The sequence below is a fragment of the Crinia signifera genome, chromosome 11 (genome assembly GCF_055691185.1).
Source record: "Crinia signifera chromosome 11, ASM5569118v1, whole genome shotgun sequence".
NCBI lineage: Eukaryota > Metazoa > Chordata > Amphibia > Anura > Myobatrachidae > Crinia > Crinia signifera.
In genome coordinates, this window is record NC_139227.1 from 30,197,163 (window position 1) to 30,220,186 (window position 23,024).

Below are 23,024 nucleotides of genomic sequence, written 5' to 3' on the forward strand. Positions count from 1 at the left end.
GCACAAATTCATCTTTAGAAACAAATGTTTGTTTCATACAACTCATAAGTTCTTTGAGTACCTCAGACTGTTCAGGCTTTTTATTCTTCTGACTCTCTTCATATTTGTCACACAAAGATTTCTTCTGAGCCGAAGGAAACACTTTATCACATGACATGCAGGTAACTTCAATAAACTTCTTTTTAGCAGTCCTTTTCTTAGGAACAGCTGGAGCAGGCACACTAAAAAATTTAAACTGCACTAAGTATCTATCTGAAAATAAAATAACTAATGCCCAAAATCAAAGGGCAAGTCTGTGCTGGGTTCCATCTCTGTCACACACACCAATCCTGCTGCTAGAAAATGCTGCCATGCTTTACCCTTTGCAGGGTTTAAATATGGCGCCTTAACCCCTTCTCCGCCTGGCCATGCATGAAAATTAGCCAGGCGGAACTAAAATACTTCCACCGAGGTAACCCTGCTTGAAACAAAATTAACAACCTACTCTGTCTAGTCTCACTAGGAGACAGGAAAAAAGACACAGGTGGATAGGAGCAGGGGGCTATTCTACCCAAGGTGGGCGGTCCCAGAGAGAAAAGTATCCTGTCTAAATCTATGGGGGAAGGGAACCTCCCAGTGTTATGGCTGCCATGGGGATCGTAGAAGAAATATTTTTTATAATGTGTATGGTCTTTAAAAACACTGTTCTTATACTAATTTGTTGTACTAATGTGTTGGGTGAATCTCTGGTGAGAGGGTAGATCCATTAGGGACATCAGCTGTGTGAATCGGTACGGGAGCCCTGTCTTCCTTTGTATATAAATGTCCACAGATATAATCACAGCTAGGGTTGCCACCTCAGTCATTGTTGATTCCTGGAGACTCCTCCATCCCTCTCAGCAATGCGCGCGCCGAAGGGGCGTGCGCTCCCGGAAAAGTGGGTGTGGCCTCAAAAGGGGGTGTGGTCTTTTACTAAAGTGGGCGTGGCCTCTGATATCTAAAAATTATTTATATATCAAAACAACCTTTTTGCCCATTACACAATATATACATTGGGGCTGCAGTCACTCACCACAAGTGCTGCACATAGCGGTGTGTCATGCCCTAGGCTGTCCCTGACGCTGCTCCTGTCACCCCGCCACCTCCGCCGCTGCTGGCTGTCAGCATCCGGAATCAGATGCACTATTACCCCGCAGCCTTTCACACAAAGACAGACTCACGAGATGACATCAAATTGGGCCGCTGTATTGCTTGTTTCTTTGAATCTCTAAAGGAAAATAATACCCCTTTTACACCAAGGAATAACCCAGGTTGGACCCAGGTCGGACCCAGGTCAGCTTTGGTGTAAAAGGGGCCAACCCAGGTCCAGTAACACTGGTCTCCTACCCAGGTCCTGACCAGCGTTGAACACTGGTTGGACCTGGGTCGTTGGCCGTGTAAATGGTCCCAACCCTGGTTGGGACATCCGGGTAGTGCTGAAAGGATTCCAGAAGTGCTGGACGCCTTTCCACATTGTGCTGCAGTGGCAAAAGACAGCAGCCAGGAAGGATACGGGCAGTGCACACAGAAATTGGATGCGGTATCATTTATATAAAAAAAAAAAATGGGGGGGGGGGGGGGCTGGGGGGAGCACATGGGAGATTATGTCTGCTGCTGCAGGGGAAGGGGCTGGGGAGAGCCCATGGGTGATGCTGCACTTTTATACCGCTATGTATGCTTGAGCAATGAATAAAACTTTTTGAAAAATATTTTACAAAATAAACAAACCAACATTCTTCAATGCTGACTAGTCATGTCTTTTCATTTTTATTTTAAATCATTGAGGGAAGATGGCAGTTTATCGGTCCTAAAATGGACATTTTTAATGTCATCCATAGGGAAAAGCAGTGCTGACCCAGGTTTAGTGTAAACAGCGCAGACCTGGGTCAGACCCTGGAAACTCCAGCGTTCAAAGACCAGGGTCAGACCAGGGTTTTTGGTGTAAAAGGGGTATAAATTTACAATAAGCCCCTCAGGGACAAACTTAAAAAAACAGCATATTTCTGGAAGGGGTTATAAATAGACAGGGCTATTTTTCAGCAGGCTCCAGCATGAACTGAGGCCCTTATTCTAGTTCACTCTTTCTGACAAAATATTTCTTAGATGGACAAAACCATGTGCACTGCAGATGAGGCAGGTGTTACTTGTGCAGAGATAATTAGATTTAGGTGTGGTTTTACATCTGCCCCCCCCCCCCCCCCCCCTGCAGTGCACATGGTTTTGTCCATCTAAGAAATATTTTGTCAGAAAGAGTGAACTAGAATAAGGGCCTCAGTTCCTGCTGGAGCCTGCTGAAAAATAGCCCTGTAAATAGGTATATAATAACCGTACAGTCCTGGAATTTCTACTACTACAGAAGCCACAGAAAACAGTTGGAGTCAATAAAGTAAGGTGTATTACCAGCAGAGTAGCCAATCCTTGCAAGGGGCTGAGGTGCTGGGAACGAAGGTTGCCACAGAAAGGGGTACAGATCCGCCCACTATTTCAGTACTTAGCTACGGCATATGTACCAGGCTTATCCGTGTCCTTATCCTCCTGACCTAACAGTCCCGGGCTGTCCCTGGCGCTGCTCCCAGTGGTGTAACTAGAAATTTTTCTCCCCCCTGCTAAAAAGTCTCTGGCGCCCCCCCATATAATATATATATATGTAGTCACACACACACACACACACACACACACACACACACACATATACATGCGCACTGTTAGATACTGTTATACAGGGTTGCACCCACATTACCTGGGCATTATGCCACACGGAATAATGGCCATAACACATGGTCTAATGCACATTACATATTATGCCACGGACCAAAACAGGGACACTCTCCTTCCACAGCAAACTTTACTGGGGCACTTTCCCCCATCCAGCAAACATTGCTGGGACACCGAACCCCCCCCCCCTCCAGTAAAACATTACTGGGACACTCTCCCCCCTCCAGCAAAACATTACTGGGACACCATCCCCCCTCCAGAAAAACATTACTGGGAAACCCTCTCCACCCCTCCCCCATATTTAGCAAACTTCACTGGGATAAATTCTTTCCCCCCTACCCCTCTACTTTCAGCAGGACTTGCCTGAGTCTCTGCTGAATCTTTGCTCCTATGGGTGCCACTGCCCGTAGTGTGGCTTCGCTCTGCTCTTCTCACTTCTGTGCTCCTCCAGTCCAGGGCACCATGTGACTTCCTGTTTCCTAGAACAGGAAGCCAGGGACACAGTACGTGAGGGGAGAGAATATGTAATGTAATTAATGTAATAGTAATAGAAGGAAGGGAGTCTGACAGTGCCGATCAGAGGGAACTGGGGGAAAGATCCTAATGCAGGAGATTGTACTGCTGGGGGGGCTGTGTCAGTGAGGCAGCTGCAGGAACCATGTCTCCAGGCCAGTGGCGTAACTATAGCTCTGCAGCCCCCGCGGTGGCGGGGAGGCGCAGAGAAAGTTTGGGCGCCGGGGGTCTGCGGGGCTATAGTTACCCGCTGCTGTCTGCGGTACCTGCCTGCCGTGCCGTCACAGTCCCGTCTCTCCTAGCGCTGGCTCCTGCTTCTATAATGAAAACGGACACTTAGAAAATGGCTGCCCCCATACTGCAGAGTGGGGGGGGGATTTGTTTTTGCGGCAGGGGGGGCGCATAATAAGTAGTTTCGCCACTGCTCCAGGCTGTGTGTAGCTATTACACACACATCTGCTTCCGGCTCAGGTTACATCGTCGGGACCCTGCGCCCGCAGCCTGTCACACACCGACAGGCAGCCAGCAGCGGCGACACACGCGCACGGGCCGGCGCTAGTCTGCAATGTCACTGGGGAGGGGAGGGCTGGACAGGAGGCTTTTTCAGACACCTGGATTTTGGGAGAATCCCGGAATCCGGGAGACTGGAAAAGCCTCCTGGAGGGTTGCCACCAAAAACGGGAGATTCCCGGAAATCCGGGAGAGGTGGCAACCCTAGTCACAGCACCAAAGCTCCAGCACAGATATATATATAGGGTTATTGTATAGTCAGCACAGTATGTGCCCTCCCCATTGTATCGCTAGGACAGTATACTACAGTACACTGTACTTGTGGTGCTAGTGCACTCATGCAACCCTAAAAAGGGGATCAACAGTATGCTGATTAGGGGAGTCACCGCCCAGCAAATGAAGAACATGCCCCCACCACAAACACATGTGCAGTTCTGAGTAGTAACACCCACACCATCCAATCACCACCATGGCTGTACCACATGCTTGGCGTTACTCGCAGTGCAAGACATACCTGCAGTTTCAAATCGTGATAACGCTGCATGAAGTCACTTTTCTCATCTGTGTCCTCACTAAGGAAGTAATATTTACGTGACTGGAAGAGAGAAGGTAACATGGGAGAGAATGAATTAAGGGAAGGCAGGGGCAGGAGGAGTGCATGGGAAGGAGGGAGCGCGCAACAGGTGGAGGGAACGAACAAGGACGCGCGCAACAGGCGGAGGAGACGGAGTGTGCGACTAAGAGCGCAAGAGACAGAAGAGGAGGAAAGAAGTGTGGCGATCACTTACAGAGTAGATTTAAAGTTAGAGAAAATTAGGCCTAAACCTTCACCCATCCTTAGATGGGGTTTCCACGCACACACCGACAACAATAAGGTCTAATAGGGTATGCTGCTTAAACAATGATTCCCATCTCCGATAGATACCATCCTCTTCTGCACTGTTCCACTAGATGCCATGGAGAATATAATACGAGTCACAAAACCATTTGGCAGCTCAGACAACACGGAAAGGGCGAGGATAGCAGTCTCTGATCCGGATAAGTAGCACTGCTCAGCGAGCATGAAAAAAGATCTGGTGTGTAAGCTGCGAGTAAGACCGATGTCAGACTGTTCACTCACCTGACTGCAGTGGCGTAACTAGAAATTTTGCTCCCCCCAGCCAAAATAAATCTGGCGCCCCCCTCCCATTTTTTTGGAACCTATAGCATTCCAAAAAGGGTGTGTGGCAATGCTTATTAGACAATATGCCACACACTGTAATGTCTATTACATATTATACCACACACCATAATGACCCTTACACATTATTCCCCTTACCATAAAGCCCATTACACATTATGCCACATATTGTAATGTCCATAATACACATTATGCCACACAAAGTTATGCCACATTATGCCACAACGTAATGCCCATTGCACATTATACCACACACCTTAAAGTCAATTACACATTATGCCACACACCGTAATGCCCATTACAGAATATACCACACATCGCAATGTCCATTCCACATTATGCACACATGGTGAAACCCGATATATATTGAATGAGGTCAGCTTCCAGGCAATCTGGTTGCTGGTGTTCAGTATATCAACACTGGCATCCCAACTGCCATTAGAACACTGAAACTGGAACATTTAAACACATCAGGATGCCAACACCAGCCAACAATTAGCCTTAAGCAGGGCTATTTTTGTGCAGGCTCCAGCAGGAACTGTGGCCCTTATTCTAGTTCACTCTTTCTGACAAAATATTTCTTAGATGGACAAAATCATTTGCACTGCAGGTGAGGCAGGTGTAAAACCCCACCCAAATCTAATTATCTCTGCACAAGTAACACCTGCCTCACCTGCAGTGCACATGGTTTTGTCCATCTAAGAAATATTTTGTCAGAAAGAGTGAACTAGAATAAGGGCCACAGTTCCTGCTAGAGCCTGCACAAAAATAGCCCTGGCCGTAAGTATGCTGGAACGGGTTAGGGAGAGGCCAAGGTGGATTAGGGATAGGCAGTACTGGGGGTAGGGAGGGGTATGGTTAAATATCAGCTGGAGCAGGGGCAAGAAGGAGGATAGGGGCAGGCAGTGCAGAAACTAGGGAAGGGGTATAGCAGCTACTAGGTTTAGAAGTGTACATACATTGCACTTTAAGCTGCCATATTGAAAGTTATTTCCAGTGCTGCTGCAGGCACCATTGACACCACCTCTCTACCCCATGCACGGCCAGCAGCAGGAACCGGGACAGCCTCCGGGAAGGGAGCACCATCCTGGCACACAAACATATGAGGGTGCCCTAAATGAGTACCAGTTACCCCATCTCCTGACCCGAAACCAAGCAAAACACATTTTACCAGATGCTAGAACTGCAGCCAGGAGAGGACACTGAAGAGCAGGGATGGCAGTGGGTCATAACCGTTATCTTGAAGGTCATGGCGGGTGCTCTGTGATGGCCGCTCCTCCTGGGCTCTGCGTGTGTGATAGCTTGGTTGGTCTCTAGGACAGGAAGGGTGGAGTCTGCACTGCAGCAGCAAGTTCTGCTGCCCAGGAGACACGCAGCTGCTGTGGGAGGTGAGAAAGGATGATCATAGGTGCTCTGGTGCTGCTGCCAGCAACTCAGGGCAAACAATTGGGGCACAGGAGCATAACTAGAACCTTGTGGGTCCCATTGCAAAATATATAAAGGGTCCCCTCCCCCATTGTCTCTTTCCCTCAACCCCTTCTCCCTCATTCTGATACTCTCTCTCTCTCTCTCTCTGACACTTTCTTTTTCTTTCCGTCACTGGGCAGTATTCAATGAGAATTTTGACGATGTGCAGCGAATCCTGTTTAGGATTCACTGCACATTCGCCACTGCCCGCCGCGTTCCGGAGCCTCGCCGGCTCCAGTATTCAACGAGTCAGGGGCTCACTGCCCCTGACCGGAGAATTTTAACTCCTGCGGCGATGCCGCAGGGAGCCTGAGGATGGCGGCAGGCAGGGAGATGGAAGTCTCCCTGCCTGCCCCAGAACGTTTGTGGGGGGGAGGTGGGCTCCCCGGGGGCCAGGCAGCACAGGCTGCCCCCCGGGATAGCCAACAGGGGACCGGGTATTCACTACACCCGATCGTGCATATGTAATGATCGGGTGCAGTGAATATATGAATATCTAATGAGCGGCTCGGCTCCCGGCCCCCTGCTGGCTGCTCTGTGTAAAAAATATATATATATATATATATATATATATATATATATATATATATACGGTATATATATATATATTTTTTTTATTAAATATATATTCATGTGCTTACAGCACATGAATAAAAATAGCATGCCCCTCCTCAGAATGAAATTCCTAATTTTTTGACACCAAATGTAAAAAAACAAAACACTTTATTTTAAAAGTTCCCATTTCACTTCACCATAAAAAGATAGCGATTGCTACTCGGTGAATCATGGCGATAAAAACCTTGAAATGTATTCGCCATCTGGTCATTAAATAGGGTGATTCACCGTTTTAGTCCAAAAATCGCAGTGCAGCACGAAAATAGCACAAAATCGCCATAAAACATGGCGAATCAGCCTCATTGAATACTGCCCAATGTCTCTCTATTTCTCTCTCCCTCACACCTCCACTCTCTCCACAGCGTTTCTCTGTCTCGCTCCGCTCTTTCCTTCATACTCACCGATCGGGATTTTAGCTGTCAGTATTACTGGCATCCTGACTCATCTGAAGTTCAGCGGCCGGTCTTCTAAAGGCATTAGGGATGCTAGCGTCGCTATACTGAACGCAGGCATCCAGGGACCAGGGGCACACTGACACACACAGTATATTGAAAAAGGACCAGGGGCACAGTGACAAACTAATTATATATATATATTAGTGGAGGGTACCAGAGCCAGCACGGAGTGTAAAGGCCCATACACATACCCAGTGTGTACAAGGCAGCAATGAGCAGTGATGCGCTCCCGCATCATCACTGGCCCAGGCGCTCATCTGCTGGTATTACCATACACAATATACACATATATTATTGTCGAGAGGTCCTGCGTTACCCAGAAATGTTTCTAATAAATACCAGACACACAGGACATACATGCACACATACCATATATACAGACACACATCACATACACGCACATACCATACAGACACACATCATATACACACACAGGACATACATGCACACATACAGTAATCACTCGCATGCCATACATACACACAGGACATGCCATACAGACACGCACACACACCATACAGACACACAGGACATACACGCGCACATACTATACACACACAGGACATAAAAGCACACATACTGTACCTTAGACACAAAGGACATACACGCACACACACATGGCATACAACCACAGATACCATACAACATGCACACATACAGCATATTTATAAACATACACAAGCTATAGACACACATAGCACATACCCTCCAACATTTGAAGGGCAGAAATCGGTACACCCCCAGAAGGGGGCGTGGCCACATGCAAAGGGGGTGTGGTCATGGGTAAAAGGGGTGTGTCATCCCCTTTCCGAATGCGAGCACTGGCAGATATAAACAAGAGTGGAAGGGAGCGAGATGTCATCAGCCCAATGCTTACAGACCAGAATAAGGTCCTTTATTGGCTAGTGTGTACCCAGCTGAGCGTTACCAATACACCTTAGTACTGGAGGGGTGTAGATGAGGGTCCAACCAGTCCACACTGTTTTTGCTACACTTACATATATGCTGTGTTTTACACACGTGTCATGTTATACACAACACAGGTGCTGTTAGTTACATACATGTTCAGATGCAGCAGTACATGTGCTGAGTTTAGTCACACACACACATACTTTGCATGGGCACACTACTATTACCATAGTCAGAGAACAGAAAGTAATCGTCCCATCGCCATTTGCACCGTGGGGAATGCTGGGTAGCAGTGTTTCTGGACAGTGCCAGCCCAGGCTGCTCCTTCACCCTGCCCCGGTGCCCCGACCCTCACCCGCTCCTAGTGGCCGCAGCTACTCACACTCTGTTGTCATGGAGGAGCCGGCCGGAGAGAGCCGATGACACCGGGGTGAGTGGGCAGGGCTCAGGGGTGACGCGCCGGTGATGCGCCGGTGACGCCAGGCGGCCGGAAGCACCCGGCTACTCGGATAGTCGGGACGGTACTCAGAAACGGAGCGGTGTGCAGATATAAGTATGAGGATATCCCTCCCCCGGCACATGGCGAGCTGGGATAACCTGAAAACGAAAGAAAACCGGTACATTCGGTACACATTGATTTAGCCGGTACAGACTGTTAAAAACCGGTACTGTACCGGCTAAATCGGTACAGTTGGAGGGTATGATAGCATACACAAAGGACATATATATATATACACACACACACACACACACACACACACAGAGCATACACAAAAAGTATACATACTGTACATACACACATACAGCATACTTACAAACACCAATACTAAAGCAAATAACCCCCACAAGCAATTGAGGGCAACCAGTTTCCATATACCCAATCCTCCCCCTTCCCACTGCAGTGAGCTGGTGGCTCACTGGGCCACCAGCATACATTAATGGTGCCCACATTTTTCTCCCCCTGTCCCTGCCCCTGCAGCTGGCACCCACAACAAGGGACACAAACCTGTAGAATCAGCATGTCACCTAGAATAGCTCCGTCTTTCAGGCAGCCCCATGTCCTGGAGACAGAGAGAGGAGCTTCCTGACAACCGAGGAGCTCAGCTGTGCGCTGCAGCGCCACCTACAGGCTGCTCAATAGTATATACCCAGCTTCCTCCCAGCAGATCACTTAGCAGAGCTTGCACGGCTTTAATGGGCCCTACACACATAGCGATGTGTGCAGGGCTACCTAGCTATGCTAGGTCGGGCTGTGCTGCGCCGCTATCGCATAGCACACAGAGCTGACAGCCCACACACAGAGCGAGCTGTCAGCTCTGTGTGCTAAGCGAGCAGACAGCGCCAGTGAACACTGCCGATGCCGAGATTGATGGGCACTGTCCATCAATCTCGGCCAGCGATAAAGACGCGCGGGGACGCGCACGGCTGCCGCACATACACCGGGCATTTGCTAAGCGACTGTTGGGAAATCGATCATGCGCCGATGTATCGATTTCCTTATCTATTAATTACCTTATTTGACCTCAGTGTGAAGACCCCTTAGAGCTCCGTGAGAGTGTAACCTTATATGATATGACCAGTAACGATGACCACAGATACAAGGTTTAGCTCTGATTTAATGATGACAAAACGACATATTTATACACAACATACGGTGCTGGTTCAATTACATGATTGGTTAATATTTGGTGCAGAGGTAGGGGAATAACAGCATAGAGGTGGGGTGGCTTATACGTCGCCTTACAGGGGAGTGTAGCATTCGTAAGTTATGAGAAATCACAGAATGTACTATTCCTGACGAAAGTTACAAAGTACGGGCTAGCAAGCGAGAACTGGAAACAAGCCAGAACATAACTTTCTTGAGATAAGCAGGAACAGAGACTATAACACAGAGAAACAAGATGGCTGATTAACCCTTCAAAGAGAAACAAGATGGCTGATTAACCCTTCAATCCCCTCTTAGAATCAATGTCCTTTTTAGACAATTTGATTCTTGTAGATGGCATCTTGTTTGGTACGGTGAATTTTGACATATTCACCATAATCTTCTGGTGATGGAGGGCTTTTGGCAAGATCAGTGTACATAGCAGGTGTTACATTATCCAGGTACTTGGAACCAATCTTCTTGCATATGGGAAAGACACAATATCCTACTATCATAAGTACAATAATTATAATGAGGATAAATATGCCTATTTGTGTTAGTGCGTGTTTCCAATCATTTAACCATCCGAACCAGCTACTCCAGGGGTCCGTGATACCTGAGTTCTTCTTGAGTTCGATGGATAAATTTTCTAGATGTTTAATAGCTAGGGTAGTTTTTCCATTAGGACCTGTGTTGTCTGGGATATAAGTACAGCATCCATTAACCTTACCTATGTACACACAGGTTCCTCCTTTCTCGGCAAGCATCATATCTAAAGCCATGCGATTCTGAAATGTCATTTGTGATGTAGCTTCTAACTGTTCAGCAATACCTTTCAAAGCGTCCCTAGTATCATTAACGAAGCGCTGTTGATTATAATATATGTAATTTATCCAGTTCACATTTTTATTGATGGTTACCTGGGGAAGCAGGGACTCGAAGCCGGCAGCGACCTCATCACGAGCCTTAAATTCTTTAGGAACTCCCCGGGGAACACCAATAGTGTCTATGTATATGTGTGGATCGAAGCTTTCCTTTGGAGCTTCTCTTTTGTTTCTGGAGTTTGTGGTAGGTTTATTTGTGGGAGGAGGCTCAGACAAATCGGCTGGGAGAATGTGTATGGGCATAATGATCTTTGCCAGGGCACACTCTCCTTTCCAAGGATTGTCCAGCTTTGTCCTGAGTCTCATGTCTCCACAAATAAAATAAATGTCTCCTAATGATTTTTTCATGGTGGGTATACTGATATGTCTTCGTTCAGCACAATACCCATCAGGAAACAATTTCAGATCTACAGTGTTTTGTGCAGTGCTGTTTGAGTAATAACATGTATAATTACCAGGATAAATGATTATGGTACTACCAGGATTGGTATTCTTTACCATTATGGGATATTCTTTCTTCCATTGTTCACATTTGGTTTCTTCTACAATAGTATCAGTATACAGGCTAAAGAAACATTTATCTTGGTCTGAAGGTATGTGTATGGGCACCGTACCCAAGTGGGGTCTGGATTTTCCACACACATAACAATCAGTTTGATTAACTTTACGTGCATTATATTTCATCCATTCTAGCCAATAATTTACGTCAGATAACCCAGTCTCTATGGCTATAGTGTCTTCGTAAGTGGGGTTGTTAATGGCTAACATTTCATTAAAAGTAGTGACATGTGGTTTAAAGAATGATGATGGTGTTTTAGGTTTTACAGTGGTTTTGAGGGCGGTGTATTCTGGGTTATCATACATGTCTTTTAAATGAAATCTTCCCCTTGGGCCCCCGCTTTCTCCTGATTGATATTTACCCATGACATATAGTCCGGCATCGCCGGGGGCCGGGTTTTCTAGGTTAATGATAAATTGGCTATTGCAAGTGCCCTTTTTTCGTAGGGACATACGGGTTAGTAAGGATCGACCATGGGACCATTTCTGGAGGCCAACATCGGGGTGATATCCCCAGTTTTGGCTGATATCAAAGGCAGTGGTATCTGCTCTAGTGTTCCACCCAACAGCCCCCCATGAGTTGCAAGAATCTCCCCAGTAAGTACTAGTGACACAGATATATACGTGACTTACAGCGTGTGGTGTGTGGTGGATGTTACACAGCCAGGGCAGCGGTGGTTCTCCTCGATTCCCGCCTTGATTGTTTGAACAAGATACAATATCACAATAAGAAAATATAAAAGTAGCGACAGTCGTGCTAGAAGAATTATACCAGAAGGTAAAGCGTCCATCATTTTGGGTTATATCAACTTCAGCAAAACAATTATAAAGAACAAGCCCGAGTAAAATCACTAGGGCTAAGGTGGGGGGAGTCATATCCTGTAGCGTCGTCCTCGGCTTCAGAATGTTGTACCCCTGATTCCTCGTCACCTCCAGCCGGCAGGTCTTCTCCAGGTTGGAGGTCAGAGCCACTGGCCCCCGTTATTACCTCTCTCGTCCCGTCTGTGTCAGTCTCGGGATCGGTGTCGACCTCTGTGTTGACGTGTGGTGGAGGTGGAATTTTCTTCACTCTGGATGCATGGATCCACGTTGGTCCTTCGTCGGTGAGGACAGCCGTCCTGGTAACCGCGACCACTTCTGTTTCTGGACCGTAGGTGAAATCTCCTGGATGTTTATTTCTGGGTAGGATCTTTACAACGACCTTGTCTCCAACCCTAAATGGGTGAGTGGGTATCTGTGGATGAGAAGGATTCTTAAAGATAACATTTTGTTCAACTTCATTAAGTTTCTGTATTAGGGATCTGACATACTCTTCTCTTATTATTTCTAAGTCTCCTTCTGTGGTAACTAAAGGGTTCTTTGCCCAGGGAGTGGGGAAAGGTCTGCCCATCAGTACTTCAAAGGGGGAGTAACCTAGAGTCTTTTGTGGAGTCATTCTCTGTGGGTGATATGGAATGTGAAACTTCCATTCTATTTGCAGTGCTTTGACTAGTTCTGCTGTGACTTTGGCTGTGAAGGCTGAACCTTTATCGCTATTGATTTGGAGCGGGCATCCTCAGCGCGGAATGATCTCTCGCGTGAGTATGCGGGCTACTGTTTTTGCATCTTCTGATTTAGTGGGATAAGCTTCCTGCATTATTGATATGTGTAAAATCTATTTGAAGATGTGTGAATGGTGTGGTTGGGTATTCTAGATGTTGGTGTCTTGCTTTATTTGGGTTGTTTGGGTTGTTTCTAAGACACGCTATACATCTACTGATGTACTGTTTTACAAGTTCTTTGGCATTAGTAATGTAGAAATCATTGGAGAGGAGTAAAGTAGTTGTTACTATACTATGGTGTCCTACTCCGTGGTAATGTACTATGAACAATGATGCACTGGTTTGGGGTATACATGGTTTCCCCTCTTTGCAGATTAATCCAGTCCGTGGATTCTTCTGCAGTATTGGATATGTTCAATCTGATAGATCTGAATTAGAGGCAGCAGCCTGTAATTCTGTCAGTAGGTATGTATCATCTAGCGAAGGAGGCGAGATGACAGCAAGAGTGAGGTTATATGTTGCTGTAGTGGCAGCACGTTTAGCAGCGGTATCAGCGAGAGCGTTGCCTTTGCTGATGTCATCCTTTCCTCCAGTGTGTGCTTTACAATGAAGGATGGCAATTTGAGATGGTAATGTAATTGCGTGTAAGAGATCTGTGATGAGTTGCGCATGTGATATGCCTTTCCCATCAGCGCCAGTGAAGCCTCGGCGTTGCCTGAACAACTCCGTAAGCGTATTTGGAGTCTGTGTAAATTGTGACAGGTTTGTTTTTTGTAAATGTGACAAGCTCGAGTGAGTGCAATGAGTTCTGCAGCTTGTGCTGACTGTAAGGGGACTGTCTTTGCTTCAAGGGTGGTGTTTGGAAGTTTAACCACTGCATATCCTGCCTGGTACGTGTTGTCATTGGGACGGCTGCAGGAGCCGTCAACAAATATTATGTCGGCATCGGGGATAGGCACAGTCGACATGTCTTGTCTGGGTGAAGTTTCTGAGTCAATTGTCAGAGTACAGTCATGTTGAGGCGGCGCCTCGTCGTCAGGTCCTTTAAGACCTAAAAGTGCGTTTAGTACAGGGACAGGTCCTTCTGAGTTTGTTGCGTATTTTACAGTGAGAGAAGGATTCCCTAGTAGGAGTACTTCATAGCCGCTGAGTCTTTGGGCAGACATGTGTTGTGTGTGTAGACCTTTGAGGATGGAGAGGACATTATGTGTGGTATGTAACACAGTAGGATGTCCTAATGTAAGTGATGTGGACATCTCAACAACCATTGCACAGGCAGCCAGTGCTCGAAGACAAGCTGGCATTCCTTGCACAGTGACAGGCATTACTTTTGAAAAAAAAAAAATGCGACAGGGCGCATTTTGCCTCCGTGAAGTTGGGTCAGTACACCCGCCATAGTTGTACATGTGTCCCTTGCAAACAAGTGAAATGATAACATATAGTCCGGGAGACCAAGCGCGGGACTCTGTACTAACATTTCTTTCAATTTTTTTAAATGCAGAATACATTTCATCTGACCATTGTATAACCTTGGGTTTGTCTTTGAGTGTGCATTGTCTCAAGATATTATCATAGTAGGAACAATCAGAAATCCACTGTCTGCAGTAACTTACCATACCCAAGAAAGACAACATATCCTTCTGGGTAGTTGGGGTGACCAGGCCCAATACAGACTGTATGCGTTGTGGACTGATTTTCCTTTCTCCCTCAGAGAGTACAAAACCCAGGTAATTGACATGCGTTTTATACCATTGCAATTTTGCTCTTGACACTTTGTGTCCACATTAACAATGAAATTCCATTTAACCGGCTGGCCTCCTCGGTGACACTACAGAGAAGCAGATCATCTGCATACTGTAGCAGGACAGAACTATGGGGGGGGTGCCATGGAGCCAATGTGGCTTGGAGGACTATGCTATAGACCACGGGAGAGTCAATATAGCCTTGGGGTAAACGACACCACATTAATTGTTTACCTTTAAATGAAAAAGCAAAGAGTAATTGGGTCTCTGTGTCAATAGGAATACTTGAAAAACGCATTTTTTTAAGTCTATGACACTAAAGAAAGCTGCGTTTGCAGGGATGGCTGAGATAAGTGAATTGATGTCAGGTACTATGGGTGCAATAGGAACAGTCTTTTGCAGTTCACCATCATAGTTAAGGGAACATAGAACACTGGTAGTGGCCCCACTGTCCACCAGGAAGGACAGTCCCTCATCATCTACATATAATGTGATGAGGGGAGAATCTTCCCAGTGAGTAGTGAACTGTACAAAAGATGGGATACCCTCCTCCGGGCCCCGTCAATGGGTAGGGTCGGTCCAGTCAACTCTGAAAAGTACGCTTTCTTGAGGTGGTGTAGGACCCTGTCGGGAAAGCCCTTGTTGGGGTCTTGGCGTGCAAGGTTGTTGTGGTTTCCGAGAAGGGAAAGGGCAATCTCTAGCCCAGTGTGTGTTCTGGCCACAGTTGAAACAAGTAGTCTGTTTATGAACTGCGCCAGTGTTGTTGTAATCCCTGGTGTATGGTGGTGCACGAAAGGTTTGGTTCTGTGGAGGCCTTAAAGGTCTCCTGTTACTTTGTGGGGGTCCCCTATTTTGTCTATTGGGCGGACCCTTATTACTGTTCTGGAAGTTGTGAGTAGAGGAAACTGCAGTTTTCCTCATGTCAAAACAACCAGCTGATTCTTTCTCATACAAATGATCACTGAATTGTGGGCATGTCTCGTTAGGTAGGGGAGGTGGATATGTTACAGTCTTTTTACTTTGTTTTGAATCCATGTTTATGTACAGTTCTATTATGATTCCGTGTGAATGTTTTCCACTTTTTGATTTGTTGTTGATGACTATAATCTTCACTAAGATCTATGAAGTTTAGAATCTGGCTACTTTCTGGTAATTGTTTTATTTGTTCAATAGATTTTGGGCAAATAATGGGATAGGTGAAAAGATTGATTGGTAGATCTGTCACGAAGAAAGGATAGAGTTGATCAATATATTTACTGGTGATTTCTGTGCGTAAGTGACAACCTACTATGAGGACTGCCTCACACACAGTGCCATTAGAGAATGTTTTAATTGTGGATTTAAATCTTATCCTTTGTTTGTTGACAGATACCAATATTGGATAATATTCTGGATTCTTATACCACAATATTAAACTACTTTGGCAACTATTGCAATTTCCTATCGGTGGACATTCATAATCTGACATGTAATATGAGAGCGTGAAAAGATTCAAAGTGTATTAGATCAGGGGCACCGTCACAGAGAGGCAGGTAAAACCTGTTGCAGCAGACTGTGAGGGTTAGTCTTTATCCAAACACTTATAGAATCATGTATTCACTTTAGACATCTCATAAATTGTTATTTATATATGGTTTGTTAGTGGAACCACAGACTGTCTACGTGACAGTGGATAGAGTCCAGTGGTTATAATGTGAAAACTGTATATGAAGCCTCACGTTGCGTTACTCCGAAGGGGAGAACATAAGTCCGCAAGTCTGTTGGCATACAGTAATCAATGAGACAATAGAGTTATTGTGCGTGAACTTACCAACCGCACGGTTTACAAAGAAATACAGATATCACAAGTGTGTATACTTACCAATCACACAAGGATATTGAAATAAGAAAAACTTATACTTCAAACTAAACATAGTAAAGAAATTTGGCCAATGAAATAGTGGGTGTTCAAAATGAGGTTCTATTTGGATAAAGACCCGTAGTCTCTTCGTACACCAAGTACGGTATCTGATCCTAGATCAGTGTGTACACAAAACAAAGATAGAAGATTTTAACTTCTATGAACTGACATCCGATATCCCCCAGGGATAGAGTCATAGGTTCAGGATCGAGTTTGTCCGTAACCTCACAGCGGTCTCAGATTAGACTTTTGGAGTCTGCTGACAACCGTGTAGGAATGAACTTCGAATCCCGCGGCGAGCCCCCAGCTCTGTTGGGAAATCGATCATGCGCCGATGTATCGATTTCCTTATCTATTAATTACCTTATTTGACCTCAGTGTGAAGACCCCTTAGAGCTCCGTGAGAGTGTAACCTTATATGATATGACCAGTAACGATGACCACAGATACAAGGTTTAGCTCTGATTTAATGATGACAAAACGACATATTTATACACAACATACGGTGCTGGTTCAATTACATGATTGGTTAATATTTGGTGCAGAGGTAGGGGAATAACAGCATAGAGGTGGGGTGGCTTATACGTCGCCTTACAGGGGAGTGTAGCATTCGTAAGTTATGAGAAATCACAGAATGTACTATTCCTGACGAAAGTTACAAAGTACGGGCTAGCAAGCGAGAACTGGAAACAAGCCAGAACATAACTTTCTTGAGATAAGCAGGAACAGAGACTATAACACAGAGAAACAAGATGGCTGATTAACCCTTCAAAGAGAAACAAGATGGCTGATTAACCCTTCAGCGACTTCGCCAAACTAAGTAAAATCGCTTAGAAAATGCCTTAATATCGGCATGTGTGTAGGCCGTATAAGAGTGCCGTGACCCTGCTGCGCCCCAGTGGCACCGGCTCTCCCCCCCCCCGCGATGGCTGGGGCTGCCTAACCATAGCTACGCCACTGCCTGACTGTCATAGTTAACGTAGCTGCCAGCTGCCCCCGTGTCAGTGGGGTCCTTGCTCAGGAGCTGCAGGGTTTGAAAACGCACCATTAACATGTTGTATTGGTGGCATTTTAGTATCACCAAAATCACAGATCTTTAAATATACCAAAAACGTGGAGTAAAACAAAAGTGGTAAGGTGGTACAGTATTTATTGTCAATGGAGCTAGACTAGTCAATACAACAGTCCACAAGTAGTCCTGGTCTCTCTTCCCCACCAACCTATCAGGGGCAGGACTACTGTGATCACACCTACCTCCTGTATGGATTCCATTACAGCCTGCTGGACGGACTCCCCCAGGGTCATAATCTGCTGGATGTGCTCTGGGAGGGGAGGACACATAACAAAATATCAGGTAACAGCTCAGCAATATCTAAGGCCAAACACCAAGGCCACCCCTCTGTATTAAGTAGCAGTAGCCATTTTAGGCTTGATTCAGATGTGGACACCCTGTCAATGTATTAGTCTAAAGAAAGAATATAAGACTGCGCTGTACCTGCAGTGTATAGGAGGGCTGCTGCAGTATATCCTAAGGTGTACTACAAAAAACACCTTTGCAAAAGGAACATGGGATAAACAAAGTGGATATACATGCGCAATCCCTACTGCTAAATAACAAATAATGTATAACCACTCACTGGTGAAGTAAAAAATATGTTTTTATTTTCTTGAGCAAAAACACAATGTTTAAAGGAAATTTGATAAAATTTACTTATAGCAAAGTAAAAAAAAAAGGGGGGGGGTGTCTCCTAATACCGGTATACTTATACTAGACAAACATACATACAACATAAAACATAAAAATCCTCTGGGACCTGATTCAGTGCCTGGTGTCAGGGCAATTGATGTAATGAACAGTCCAGAGTGTAGCTCACTTTGGGTAAGACCAGAGTCCTGCAATGAGGGTAACTGTGTCCTGCAATCAGGATAATGGCTGTATGGAAGTAGATGATGGGGTCTTGGAGGGTTGGAAAGGAATTACCTTGTATCCAGATACTCACTGACCACAGTGAATCGAAAAACGTCTGCCGGCAGACTTAACTCCCACTGTGTTACCTTGAAGACAGTCTGGAGTCCGATTCCTCTGTTAAACCTTCAACGCGTTTCCCCTGTGAACAGGCTTCGTCAGGAAGAAAATTCCTTTCCAACCCTCCAAGACCCCATCATCTACTTCCATACAGCCATTATCCTGATTGCAGGACTTGAAGCGTTACACCCACACCAGTCTACCCTCACTAGGGCAGTTCCCTGCCAAAAGAGGCAGCCCTGTCGCCTCTGGGGCCCGGATACCTTATAGCTAACCTCCCACTCACACCCGCCAGACCAAGGCCCTCACCGCATCCAGTCGGCCTTAACCCCCTCTCTAACCCCACTCTCCCAGTAAGGAAACTCGTTCACTATAAGGGCCTAAGGGCCTCCTTACTATATTGGAGACTGAACATTTCTTCATTCCCCTTGGGAACCCCCGAGAGACCTTTCCCCTTTGACCCAGGACGGTTACAAGGACACCAGGCCCACCATTGGTCCCTCGCTACTTCACCACTCGGATAAGTGCACCACCACGGGCCCCATCGCAAACCCCTATGCATAGGTCAAGTCGCTAGGATCTGTCAGTCAGGACATTACCTAGTTATATGGAAAAAGTGTCAGGGATAGTCTAACCAGGTTACCGGTAACCCTAGTGCAGAGGAGTGTAGTATTGTGTAAAGTGATATTTGTGAGGATTCGAGAACGTGTTCGGAAGTTATAACCGGATATAGTGTTTGTTAACATTTCTCCTGGAAAACATTTCCTATGTTGAGGAAAACATTTCCTATGTTGAGGAAAACATTTCCTCCGTGTTCTGCTAATACCTTCTCTTCCTGCAAAGTCTATTGTATTGAAATGTATGCGTTCTGACCCAAACTCTATGGTACCGTAAAGTGTTTCCCTGTTGATTGAATTCCATTGTGTGGTAAAACATTTCTTAATACTTATATCCCTACAGCATTGTAAAACGTTTCCAGTGTTTGCAATTCTTGCTCCCTGAAGGAGAAAATAAATAGTGTTGTATCACGATTTGTTGCCTGTCTTTATCCAAGGTCCTCCCTCTCCCGGAATCCAAGAACCTCCCTTGACCACTCAGCGCTCGTTTCAAATGCGCTCTGCCCACCTTCCTTCTTGTCGCAGCTGATGGCACAGCCCAGCACCAACTGAACCATCTTCCTGAGCTCAGCCGTGTTCGAAAACTTCCCGATCAGCGCAATGTCCGGGATGTGATCTTCAGACACCGGGTGTCCTAGTACCTGAGAGAGGGTGGGAGGGAGACTGTGATAATGTACAGCATCTGCAACCTGTAATCTCTCCAGTTGTGGTGGAAAGACAATCCTAAAATGACTTTCTAATGGATGGCAGGCTACACCAGACTTCTGCTGAACAGTAGAAGAGCAGGCTTACTTATAATGCTAGGAGGAGTGGGTTGCCCCTCCCAGCGGAGTTCTTGGGGTGGTAGTAGTGGCAAGTAACATTTAAAAAACAGCAATTCCAAATATCCACAGACACTCACCGCTCTCAGCAGGTCATGTAACAGTAGAGGTGAGCTCACAGTACATAGATACTAGAGATGTGCAGACTCGGATTCCAGAGATCCGAGCCCCCACGGACGTCATCATTCCGAGCCCGGTTCCGAGCAGCACTCTGAGGTTCCCGCCTGACTCGGGTCCGTCTGCGTGGTCAGAACGTCATCTCCCGGCGTCGGATTTCGTGAGGCTTTAAATAGCGGCTCCAGTCTAGTAGTGGGTTGGGAGAGGGTGTGTTGGTGCTGCTGCTGGGGCTTAAACTTGAGCTTGACCTTGAACGCAATATTTTTTTATTGGCTGGGGCTCTCTCTCAGTGCTGCTGTGTAGTCTAACTGTGTACTTGTAGTACTACTGTCTCCTCTGTGCTGGGGCCTACCTCTGGTGCTGTGCTTATAATATTATATATTATATTAATAATTAATTACATTATATATATATATATATATATATATATATATATAGTCCACTGGTGCTGCCTGCACTGAATCTGCCAGTATTATTTAGTTACTCAGTCCACTGTTGCCACTGGCAGTGCTACTGCCTACCTAGTGTACCTACCTAGTACATACTAGGCTGCTATATCTAATGTAATTAAAAAATAATACTTGTGCTGCGTGGGACTGTAAAAAATAATTCCATGCTGCTGGTGCACTGACGTGTGCCACTGAGTGCCCCTGCCAAGCAGTACCTAATAATAAAATTAATTATTATAAATTCTGCTGGTGCACTGCATAAAGCTACTGGTGGTGTGTAACTACCTTTTGTTTTGACCACTGGAAGTGCTACTGCCTACCTACCTAGTAGTTTATTTTCTCTACCTACTAGGCTGCTATATTATTAATACTTAATTAATTGAATTAAATATAGTCCACTGGTGCTGCCTGCACTGAATACTGTGAATAGAGGTTGCCAGTATTATTTACTCAGTCCACTGTTGCCACTGGCAGTGTTACTGCCTAAGTGTACCTACCTAGTAGTACAACTACATACTAGGCTGCTATATCTAATTTAATAAAAAATAATACTTGTGCTGCGTTGGACTGTAAAACATAATTCCATGCTGCTGGTGCACTGACGTGTGCCACTTAGTGCCACTGCCAAGCAGTACCTAATAATAAAATTAATTATTATAAATTCTGCTGGTGCACATACTAGTATTGCTGACGTATCTACCTGTCTTGTCCCTAGTACTGTCTTATCTACCTGTCTGGTGCCTAGTACTGCCATATCTACCGTCTGGTCTGGGGCCCACTGCCTAATACTGTCGTATATACCATCTGTATTGGGGCTCACTGCCTAATACTGCCGTATCTACCGTCTGGTCTGGGGCACACTGCCTAATACTGCTGTATCTACCTGTCTGGTCTGTGGCCCACTGCCTAATACTGCCGTATCTACCGTCTGTTTTGGGGCTCACTGCCTAATACTGCCGTATCTACCTGTCTGGTCTGTGGCCCACTGCCTAATACTGCCGTATCTACCTGTCTGGTGCCTAGTACTGCCGTATCTACCGCTGCAGTGCCACTCTTACATGAGCCACGTGTTTGTGCCGCACACTTGTGTGGCTTAGCATAGTTATCCAGCTACCTTGATGCAACCTTTTGCCCTAAAAACAATATTGTGAAGTGTGAGGTGTTCAGCATAGACTGGAAATGAGTGGCGATTTCCAAATTCTCACACCATTGAATTGATGATTTCTATATTTTCCAATGGGAAAACATCTGGATGCGAATTGAGAAATCGCCACTTCTGAATGTGCGATTTTGCAGCAAAAAGTGCGATTTCTGCAGCAATTTGCATCCCATTAAGTTAGCGATTTAGGAAAAAGAGTGCGAATTCGGCTGTTTTTTTGGCATTAAATTTGCCCCCCCCCCCATAAAAAAAATCACATCCTATAAATGTCACCCGAGGTGTGGCAAAGGTTGTAGTGGTTTGATGATCTAAGGGTTGTAACCTGTGTGGTGTGGGTGTGATCTACACAGGGGGTGTGGCCTGTGTCATGGGTGAGGCTATCTCCATATTGGTCATAGCTGGTGCCTAGCTCTACAGGTGACTAGTCTTCTGTGGTATACACAGAAGAGGCTTTGTGCTGTGAATACCAGCCCACAGAATGGGGCTCAGTACCATACATACCAGCCATCAAAATGTGGCTCTGTTTTGTACATTCTAACCACTAGACTGCATTTTATCTGCTAGAAGTATTTTTCCCTAATAAAAATTCTAACTTCTAAATTCATATATGGGGAAAAAAAAGGTAAAACAAGCCTGGCTTGTTACCGGGATGAAATTACCGGGCTCATGCCGGTTTGACCCAGTAATTGTTGCGATGTGAAAGGGGTACCGGTAGTGATGGCCATCGTTGCCATTGCCATCGATGGTTGCCATCGATGGTAATTCTGCAACAGGCCATCGATAGTGCTAAACTATGCAATGGATGACCATCGATATTTTTACATATCAATGGTCATCCATTGTGTTTGATTGATTGGCCTGTGTCTATTCTATTAGATTGAGGGGTCTCCCAACTGCCACCCCCCGCAGCGGGACAATGCCTGCCGCAGGTGGGACAGTGGGACAGGACCCGAAAATCGGGACTGTCCCGCTGTAATCGTGACAGTTGGGAGGTATGAGGCTGTAACATGGCAGTTAGCAGAGGATTGGCTGGACGTTTATCTCTCCTTATCACACTTGGATTTATCTCTTGTTAAAGCTTAATACATCTGTCCCAATGTGACTGTGCGGGTCATCATTACACCCGTATGCCCCCCACCCCCTCCCAGCTGCCCGGATTTCAGCCTCCTCGGTCGGCGCATGC

General features: G+C 45.9%; 1 long non-coding RNA gene across 3 annotated transcripts in view; it reads right to left on the reverse strand.

Annotated features, from left to right (window-relative positions):
* The window catches only part of LOC146046158 (uncharacterized), a 38,634-nt gene extending 18,073 nt beyond the window's left edge, over positions 1–20,561 (reverse strand). The window contains exons 1-5 of one of the 3 annotated variants that reach the window (XR_014465763.1): positions 20,197–20,561; positions 19,804–19,936; positions 17,907–17,974; positions 6,108–6,315; positions 4,271–4,351 (exon numbers count right to left, since the gene is read on the reverse strand). This is a non-coding gene — a long non-coding RNA (uncharacterized LOC146046158). Of the gene's footprint in view, positions 1–4,270; positions 4,352–6,107; positions 6,316–9,388; positions 9,461–17,906; positions 17,975–19,803 lie in introns of those variants that run through there. The other 2 variants (XR_014465762.1, XR_014465764.1) reach the window with 2 other exon arrangements.
* Positions 20,562–23,024: the final 2,463 nt, after the last annotated feature.